Here is a 10,163-nt window from a genome sequence, read left to right on the forward strand (position 1 = left end):
TGCTCGTCCGAGTCGTCCCCCTTGAGGTGTCAGTTGGAAATTATTTCTAAAAGATCTGACTTTTATAGGAATAAAACTGAAATTGATTTTATTTCTTAACATTTTGACTTTTTCAGTAGAATCCTCAAAATTCCAATTTTTTCAGATGAATTAAGAAATATGTATTTTTGTCAAAAATCAGTCTTTTTAAAAATAATTCAGACTTTTTCAGATTTTTTTTTTTTTCAGATTTTACCTCAAAATTCTACGGAGCCCCCTAGGGGACATGGAGAAGAAAAAAAATGTATTTGAAAAAAAATAAAAATAAATGTTTTGCGTGATCTCGCAAAATCCTTGCGAGATCTCGCAATACTTTTGCGAGATTTTGCAATACATTTCATTTAGCTCAATGTACTTCCTGGTCAGTTCGGCTGCTACGGCAACACAGAAACCACAACAATGGAGCGGTTCATCGATTTTACTTTGAGCTTGGCCTTAAATATAAAGATATAACATCAGTGCTTGGCAATAGGCACAGGTTTCACACATAGACTGTATATATAAAGGGTTTCACATAAGTGAAGACACCTCAAGAGAACACTCAGAGCGAGGGGACATGCACGTCCCTCTGAGCTGAGTTATTGACAGATTCGAGTTTTGCGGATCAATAACTCATGAACATAACGTTGTAAAAATACAAACAACATGACTTTACAATCATAGCAAGATAGACAACGAGCTACAGAGTCGTTTTTATCAGAACAGTTCGATACGCGCCGTCATCCGAGCTAAACATCAAGAATTGGTCACAATCGGCAGCTTGAGGAGGGAGAGGAGTGCTTAGGGACTGTCTACAAACTGCAACGGGGTTTTGCGAGATCTCGCAAAACATATATCCATCCATCTTCTCCCGCTTATCTGTGGTCGGGTCTCGGAGGTAGCAGTTCCAGCAGAGAGCCCCAAACTTTCTTTTCCCTGGCCACATCAACCAGCTCTGACTGGGGGATCCCAAGGCGCTCCCAGGCCAGCGAAGAGATATAATCCCTCCACCTGGTCCTAGGTCTACCCCTTGGTCTCTTCCCAGCTGGACGTGCCTGGAACACCTCCCTAGGGAGGCGCCCAGGTGGCATCCTTACTAGGTGCCCGAACCACCTCAACTGGCTCCTTTCAACGCGAAGGAGGAGCGGTTCAACTCCGAGTCCCTCCTGGATGACTGAACTTCTCACCTTATCCCTAAGGGAGACACCAGCCACCCTGCGGAGAAAACCCATCTCGGCCGCTTGTACCCGCGATCTCGTTCTTTCGGTCATGACCCATCCTTCATGACCATAGGTGAGGGTAGGAACAGAAATGGCGCGGTAGACAGAGAGCTTTGCCTTCTGGCTCAGCTCCCTTTTCGTCACAACGGTGCGGTAAAGCGACTGCAGTACCGCTCCCCCTGCTCCGACCCATCTCACGCTCCATTGTTCCCTCACTCGAGAACAAGACCCCGAGATACTTGAACTCGTTCACTTGGGGTAAGGACTCATTCCCTACTTGGAGTGGACAGTCCATCGGTTTCCTGCTGAGAACCATGGCCTCAGATTTGGAGGTGCTGATCCTCATCCCAGCCGCTTCACACTCTGTGGTGAACCGATCCAGTGAGTGCTGAAGGTCGCAGACCGATGAAGCCATCAGAACCACATCATCTGCAAAAAGCAGTGGTGCAATCCTTAGTCCACCGAACTGATGACCCCCTCCCCCACGACTACGCTTCGAAATCCGATCCATGTATATTACAAACAGGATTGGTGACAAAGCGCAGCCTTGGCGGAGGCCGACCCTCACCGGAAATGGGTCTGACTTACTGCCGAGGACCCGGACACAGCTCTCGCTTTGGGAGTACAGAGATTGGATGGCCCTGAGTAGAGACCCCCTCACTCCATACTCCCGCATCACCTCCCACAGTGACTCCCTGGGAACCCGGTCATACGCCTTCTCCAAGTCTACAAAAACACATGTAGACTGGATAAGCGTACTCCCAGGCCCCCTCCAGGATCCTTGCTAGAGTAAAAAGCTGATCCGTCATTTCACGACCAGGACGGAATCCGCATTGTTCCTCCTCAATCTGAGGTTCGACAATCGGCCTGACCCTCCTTTCGAGTACCTTCGAGTAAACTTTGCCGGGGAGGCTGAGTAGTGTGATGCCTCTGTAATTGGCACACACCCTCTGATCCCCCTTTTTAAAAAGGGGAACCACCACCCCGGTCTGCCACTCCTTCGGTACTTCCACGCAACGTTGATGAGACGTGTCAACCATGACAGTCCCTCAACACCCAGAGCCTTCAGCATTTCTGGGCGGATCTCATCCACCCCCGGGGCTTTGCCACTGTGAAGTTGTTTGACGACCTCAGTGACCTCCCCCAGGGAGATTGGTGTCGATCCCCCGTCATACTCCAGCTCTGCCTCTAACATAGAGGGCGGAGTTGTCGGGTTCAGGAGTTCCTCAAAGTGCTCCTTCCAACGCCCTAACACTCCATCAGTTGAGGTCAACAACATCCCATCCTTACTGTACACAGCTTGGATGGTTCCCTGCTTCCCCCTCCTGAGGTGTCGGACAGTTTTCCAGAACAACTTTGGTGCCGCCCGAAAGTCTTTTTCCATGTCTTCTCCGAACTTCTCCCACACCCGCTGCTTTGCCTCGGCCACGGCTCAGGCTGCTGCCCTTCAGGCCTGTCGGTACCTTGCAACTGCCTCGGGAGTCCCCCGGGATAACAAATCCCTGAAGGCCTCCTTCTTCAGTCGGACGGCTTCCCTGACCACCGGTGTCCAGGAGGTTCGAGGGTTACCGCCCCTTGAGGCACCTAGGACCTTGAGACCACAGCTCCCCGCCGCGGCTTCGGCAATAGAGGCTTTGAACACCGACCACTCTGGTTCAATTTCCCCAACCTCCACAGGAATGCCCGAAAAGCTCCGCCGGAGGTGTGAGTTGAAGGCCTCCTGAACTTGGGCCTCCTCCAGACGTTCCCAGTTCACCCGAACTACACGTTTGGGCTTACCAGGTCTATCCAGAGGCTTCCCCCGCCACTCGACCCAACTCACCACCAGATGGTGATCAGTTGACAACTCCGCCCCTCTCTTTACCCGAGTGTCCAAAACATACGGCCTCAGGTCCGATGATACCATAACGAAATCGAAAAACACATATAAAACTTTTTTTTCTTTCTTTTCCATGTCCCCTAGGGGGCTCCGTAAAATTCTGTTTTTCTCAAATTAATGACTTTTTCAGAAATTTTTTTAAATCTGACTTTTTTAGGAAAATCTTTCTGACCGTTATTCAGAGCACATCACTGTGTTTCACCCTCATGGGGAGTGGAGGATAAACGTTACAAATTCATGAGTTTTTGCAATAAAGGATTTCTAAATCGTTTTTTTGGTTGAACTGTCCCTTTAAAAACAGAATTGATCGTTTCTATAGCAACCTAAACAAAAGACACACGCGGATGCTTTCAAATGTATTTATTCATTATATATATAATATATATATATAATATATATATATATATATATATATATATATATAGGAGTCTGACTATATAGGAATAAGGGAATGAAAATAAAGTTGTCATTAATTTATTAAAATATCAAACAGATGTAGGTTACAGCTTGACTGATGATTCTAAAATGGGTTTAAACAATTAATTTGGTGGAAAATAATGATTTTATTTCCTTGAAATTGTTAGTTAGCAGTAAATGAAAGTTGAAATTAGTCTTCTTTGGGAAGCTGCACATCATCTTCATCATCCTCTTCATCATCATAATGCTTTTCCCCCTTAAAGTGTCAAGTGGCAATTTTAGCACATCAACTCCAGAATAAAAGAAAAACAATTGGTATTTAAAATTAAATTAAAACATAGTGTGCAGACATTTACATATGCAACAAATGGATATATACACAAACAGCTGGTTTAAATTCTTTATGAATAAGGCTTTTATATCAACAAGCCTTTTTTAAACTGCCACATAACACTGGAGACGTCTGAACAGAAGCAGTGAGTCTGCGGTTAAACCCAGAATAACTAAAACGTGTCATTCAAATGTGTTTTATATTACACACATTACATTATAATACATGCAGAGCCTCTCTGTTCAATTAAAACCCAAAGAAAATAACATTTTCAAGGTTAGGTGTTTAAACATGCATGCTGTTTAATAAAACAAACAACCAAGTGAGTCAGAAATGTTTGTAAATACATTAAAACACCCCAAAAATGGGATCAAAAGAATCAGAAACACAGGAGAGCTCCGACATAAAGACGGTACGACTCAGTTCCTGAAGTCTGACTCCATTAGTACTTTGTTTAGTGACGGTTCATTCTGCTAGGGTCGAGTATCAGGGAGATCTCACTGATTACAATCATCCATATTTATTTTGATTAAATCCTATGAATAATATATTTTCCCTTTTATCGTATTTTAGACTTCATCCAGATCTCAGGTTCCAGCATCACGTGATCTTTGGTGCCTTATAGAGACTAGAAACACAAACAGTGCTGCTCTGTAACTTTCCTTAATTATAATGTGTTGTACAAAAGAGATCATTTAAAAAGTGTTTTTAATATCATGAGGATTAGGAAAAAATGTTAAAAAAAATGTATTTCTAAAAATCTGGCTTTTTCTTAAAGTTCTAACATTTTGTCCAAATTATGACATTTTCAGAAAAAGTAAGACAATTAGACTTTTTTTCTCAAAATGTTCTTAAATTTAACTTTTGGTCCAAATTATGACTTTTCTGAAAAATTAAGAAATTTCTGAAAGTAAAATGTAAAATTTCCTGACATTTTCTGGAAAATATATTTTTTAAAGTAAATTTATTGAAAATATTCAGAAAAATAAACATTTTCTAGAATTTTCCGAAAAATTGAAATGTTCTGAAAAAGTCAAATGCTTAAATTTTTTCTGAAAAGTCAACATTTTAACACTTAATTTTTGGTCAAATTTGACTTTTTCAGAAACATTAAGAAATATAGATATATAAAATGATGAGAAATGTAAAATCTCAACAAAAAAAAAGACCAATTATTTTCTTTGGTGAATGTTATGAACTTCCATTCTTTCAAGGGCTATTCCAACACCTCGCTTCTGAATAATTCCCCAAAAAGCTCTTATTTTTTCCAATTAGTTATTATTTAATTTAATGATACTCAACCCCATTATTCGCTAAAAATACAGATACTTGATTTAGAGTGTTTGTGATGTGTCTAATGTCAAAGTAGCACGCCGTTACTGAATAAGGCATAAATCAAAGTGCAACAACAAATGTTGATTTTCTTCTAAATGTGGTGGTGGTTGAATTATCTACAGAAAACTAAAGGTCAACAACTAATGTGGAAAACGTTTGATAGTCCAGATTTAAATAAACAAATTTGTGAGGTAGTTTGATTAAACATTAATATATTCAAAATGATAGACTACCTCTTAAATACCTCTACCTAAAATCTCTCGAAGCTACCTGAAGGAATGAATTTATCATTATTATTACGTTATTGTAAGTTTGCACGACTTTCCAGGACTTTAAATGAAATGTGGCAGTTTGTTACAGCAATGAAATTATGAAATATAAATCCTTACAGCTTCTTAAAAACGCAATAGATTAATGCAACAAAAAGCAATGTCCGCCATATCCAACAGCAGCAAGTGGAAAGATAAAAAAAAAAATCGAATATGTTTTCTAAATGTCTTCTAAAGGGTCATCACTGCACCATGAAGGAGGAAAACGCCTCGGTGCTTTTGAGTCCGTTTCGCTCTATGATCTTCTCGATGGCGATGTAAGTTCCCGTGATGAACCCGATGAGGCTAATGGCGGCGTTTTTGATGGTGACAAGAGGCGAAAGACCCTCCGTGTGGAAAGTGATGATCTGCAGGATTGGCGGGAAGGTCAGCGCCAGAAAACTGCTGCTGACCGAACTTTCTTTCTTTCATTTTCACATGAGGTCAAACTGAAGAGGAACACTTGAGGGAACACATCCTCTAGAGTTTATGGTTCATAGAGTCTCAACAATTTGTCAAACGACAGACACTAAGACACCAGTTATATTGATTAAAAAGGACACATCATTCTAATTTCCCACGAATGCAGCCTTCTTTTATCTGCTTGATTTTTGCTTTTGCAGTGCTGTCAAAGGGATGCAAGTGACTGTCATTCTTCTCTTTCGTTTTAAAAAAACAAAACAGTACATCATTTTAAATAATTCTTGTAGGAGCCACATGTGAAGTATTTTTCTGTGTTCGTTACGTCACATTTTTTGAGTCACTATCGGTGGTGGGCGTGTCTATTGGATTTGTGTGGTGACGTTTGCGGTTATATCCGGTTGCTCTTACCTGCGCACTTTGTCATAGATGGAGGGGGAGTGAGCTGGGGAAGGACACTTTTTGTTGACCGCATACGCAATCACATATTGGATATGGACTAGAAACTATTGTATGTTTGCTTGTTTCGTTTGCAAATAAAAAGTCAAACTCATACCAGTTGAAAGACTGTTTTGTTGCGCCTCAGACAATGTTTTCCCCTTGTTTAGTCCCTCGCAGCACTTTGTTTGGATTACTACAGCCGCAACTGAAATCATTTTGCAACCCTGTGTTAAATGATTAATTCATTTTTTTTCTTTGTCTCTTGTTTTTCGCTGTGATTAGGACAATTCTGGAGAAATTGATCTGCTGGGGAAGGAGGACCCCTACTCGGAAAAGTGCACGGCAATTCAGCAGGACAGGGCTGCCTTCCGCCTGGACCCCCCGTGGTGCTGGAGAAAGAAAAACAGCAATCACGAACATCGTCCACCCAAACCTCTGCTTACTGCCGTCCTACAGACGTATGAGTGGAGAACTGTAGAGATCATCACTGCTGTCACTTTAGCCTGACATACTTTTGCTTCAAATGAACAAATCACATCTGTATGCCATATATAACTTCTCATTTTGTATATACTTATTACATTGCTGTTAACAGTTTCTTTATTTGCAATACTGTCTAGATTTAAGCTACAATTTAGATTATATTACATAATCTAAAGTTTGTTTGCACTTTTTTGTGTCTTAGTTTCAGAATTGGATTTCTGTGTCCTTTCTTTTAATATATATTTAATGATTAAAGCTTGAGTCTGTCTGATTCCCCAACATTCCTATTACCAAACAGCTGCTTCTATATACTTGCTGCACATAATACAAATATACAACTCGATAAACACACTTTTGCTGATATTTGTTTTACTGCCGTTGATGTTAAATGACGTGATTGATTTCCTCTGTCTTAATGATGAAAGTTCTCATAATAGAAGACATGAAGCTGCAGAGAGAGGATGGATATATTCTTACCTCTACTTTGTGATTAGATGAAAATACAAAATTGAACTAAAATGGTAGATGTTAAACACATTGTTTATTTCATTTACTGAGGTTTTAACCATTATTTACAACATGTGAACATTTGTGGAAGGTGTTTGACATTGACAAATCACACATTTACACACAAAATTATTTGTATGTTCACACAAATATTATTGAGACAAATCTAACCCCATACCTCACAGACCCGAGAAACACAGTTAAGAGTTTGAATAAGTGATTTAAATGTATACATTTGATGTAAATTCACTGAGGAGAGCTGGCTACAGAGGAAACATCTGCTTAACTGGTGAGAAGCTGTCGAACAAATTAGAACTCTGACGCCGTTACTCCCAAATTAGCAATTGTCCGGTGAGTCAGCATTTAGTTAGCTTGTTAGCATTCAGTTAGAATGCTAGCTATAAGGTTTTTTGCCACTCAACCGATAGAAATGTGTTCTTTAAAATGGTTGATTGTGTTTATGAACTGTTGACATATTAAAAACCAGTCAGGTTATGAATGTGACATGATTGTGATTTTTAATATTAAGCTTTTTGGCAATTTTTTAGACGCTTTTATCCAAAGCGATTTACATACATTCGGTAGTGTGGACAATCCCCACAGGAGCAATTTGGGGTGAAGTGTCTTAACCAATGGTGGCTAAGCTAATGTATGCAGATTTGAACATGAGCTAATTTATTTTAAATGTATGAGAAATGAAGAGGGGGAAACGGAGAAGTTTATTCACTCCTATTTAATTTACTTTAGGATGTGTTTAGTGTTGTGTTAAACAGTGCTTGAATTGGAATAAAAAAGGTGCCAGTACTCTAAATCAGCAACTGTTTCAAGTCAATTTATTTATACAGCCCAAAAACAAGTATTTGGCACAAAGTCATAGTATATCCTATGATGCTGTTGGGTTTGTCTCTTTACTGTATATTCTAGATAGGCTCACTGTACTTAAACAAAATGCCTCAGGGTGCATCTGAGATTAGAGGGGGTGCAATGGTAAAGTGCTATTTTTATAAATGGGGAGTGGACCTGACACCCTCTAGGGGGGTCGGGGGGGAATAATCTCCAGGGAAGATTTTTTTTTAAATATTGAAGTTAGATGCATCAATCTGGTGCACTTTGAGAGCAAAATGAAGAGATATATGGATACCTCTCAACATCCATAATGAAACAACTGTAAACAGATTTACTTTTTCTTGATGGATATAAAAGAAAGTAAAGCCTGACTCCTACTGGCTGGTTAAATGACTCCTCGTCCCTGAGTAGGCTACACTCACCATCTTTCAGCAGGAAAGGAGAGAGGGAATCCTTGTCCGGCGACAACCGCTGTCTTTTCGCACTATTATTAAGCCACGCTAACATTTTCGAAATGCTAACGTTATGTGATGTCTTTTCTGCTCTAGTCTATCGCTGCGGCACGTCATAGGTACGCTGGGCATGTTTGTTGTCATGCGTCAATCAGGGCCGGACTGGGACAATAAGTCAGGCTGGGAATTATACACCCAGCCAGGCCACTACCAGTTTTTTGTGCCATTTTGCTGGATTTATTTGTCAATATTTACAGCGTTGCTGCCCATAGTGATAGCCCTCTAGTTTAAATCTACTACCCAAAAAGAAACATATGGAGATGGGTTACTATTTAAAAAAATGTGCAAATCTATTTAGGAACCTGTCCATGTGAACATATTTTAAGTGGGGGTGGACCTCAAATCCTATAGGGGGGTCCGGGGGCATGCTCCCCCAGTAAGATCTTTTTTAAATGTTGGACTTAAATGCATCAATCTGGTGCATTTTGAGGGGGAAATAAAGAGACTACACCCATATGAAACAGAACTGTATACATTTAAATAATAAGTACATGGCCATAACCAATAACATACCATATCCAATATGAAAAAACATTGAAACTTGTTTATTTATTTGTTTTTGGTTCATTTATAGTTATGAGTGTGTCTGTGCTCCTGAACCAGTCTCCCCCCTCTCCCCCCTGCTCCTCTTTGAGGCAGCAGCAAAGACTAGTTTTAGCTCTCAACATGTTTATCTTAGACCAAGTTAACTATCTAAACACTCAGAGAGTAATTTACCTCAGCTGAGCTGAAGTTACATGAAGAGACATTTTCCAAGTTTTAGATGAGTACATCATCTCAAACGGACTTGACTGGTCTCGTTGTGTGGGTGTGTGTTCAGATGGGGCAGTGGGGCTATGACAGGCAAATAAAGCGGAGTGACAGCTTCGATCAGACAGAAGGCCCCAAATGTAGTGGCAACGCACTGCATGTTCCATCGGGAGGCACTTGTACACATCATTTACCAGAGGATAATGCTATATGGGGGTCCTTGGCATGGCAAAGTTTGGGAACCCCTGCACTAACACACACCCTCCCGAGCTTGAATGACACACAGAGACCAATCAAGGGCATTAGTATGATCTGTATGAAAGTGGCCATGTCGGCAGGCCACATCATGTAGACAGCCAGTCACCCTCTGTGAGGCAGAGTCAGACCCACATTTGCGCAGCGTTGCGTTCACAATACATACGTATAAAAAAACGTCCTCAGGCCAGCAGGCCACTTAGCAGGCCAGGCCATCAGGAAACCTCCCGGTCCTCCCGATGGCCAGTCCGGGCCGTCATAACGTGCCGCCGGCGGCTGAGTAAGAAGTAAGAAGTGCCGGTACCACATGGGTAAAAATCAGGCCCAATTCAAGCACTGGTGTTAAAGCAGATTTAATGATATCCTATGGTCGTTGATGTTGTTGTGTCTCCTATGGATGCTGATGTGTGGATGTTGTGTGTCTTTTGATAACTTTGTTGA

At 41.1% G+C, this 10,163-nt stretch overlaps 1 protein-coding gene across 1 annotated transcript in view; it reads left to right on the forward strand.

Moving 5' to 3' along the window:
* LOC307030933 (uncharacterized protein) overlaps window positions 1–10,163 on the forward strand; it is a 354,919-nt gene that overhangs the window by 241,508 nt on the left and 103,248 nt on the right. The window lies entirely within an intron of this gene.

This window comes from Notothenia rossii (genome assembly GCF_949606895.1).
Source record: "Notothenia rossii genome assembly, chromosome: 3".
Taxonomy (NCBI): Eukaryota; Metazoa; Chordata; class Actinopteri; order Perciformes; family Nototheniidae; genus Notothenia; species Notothenia rossii.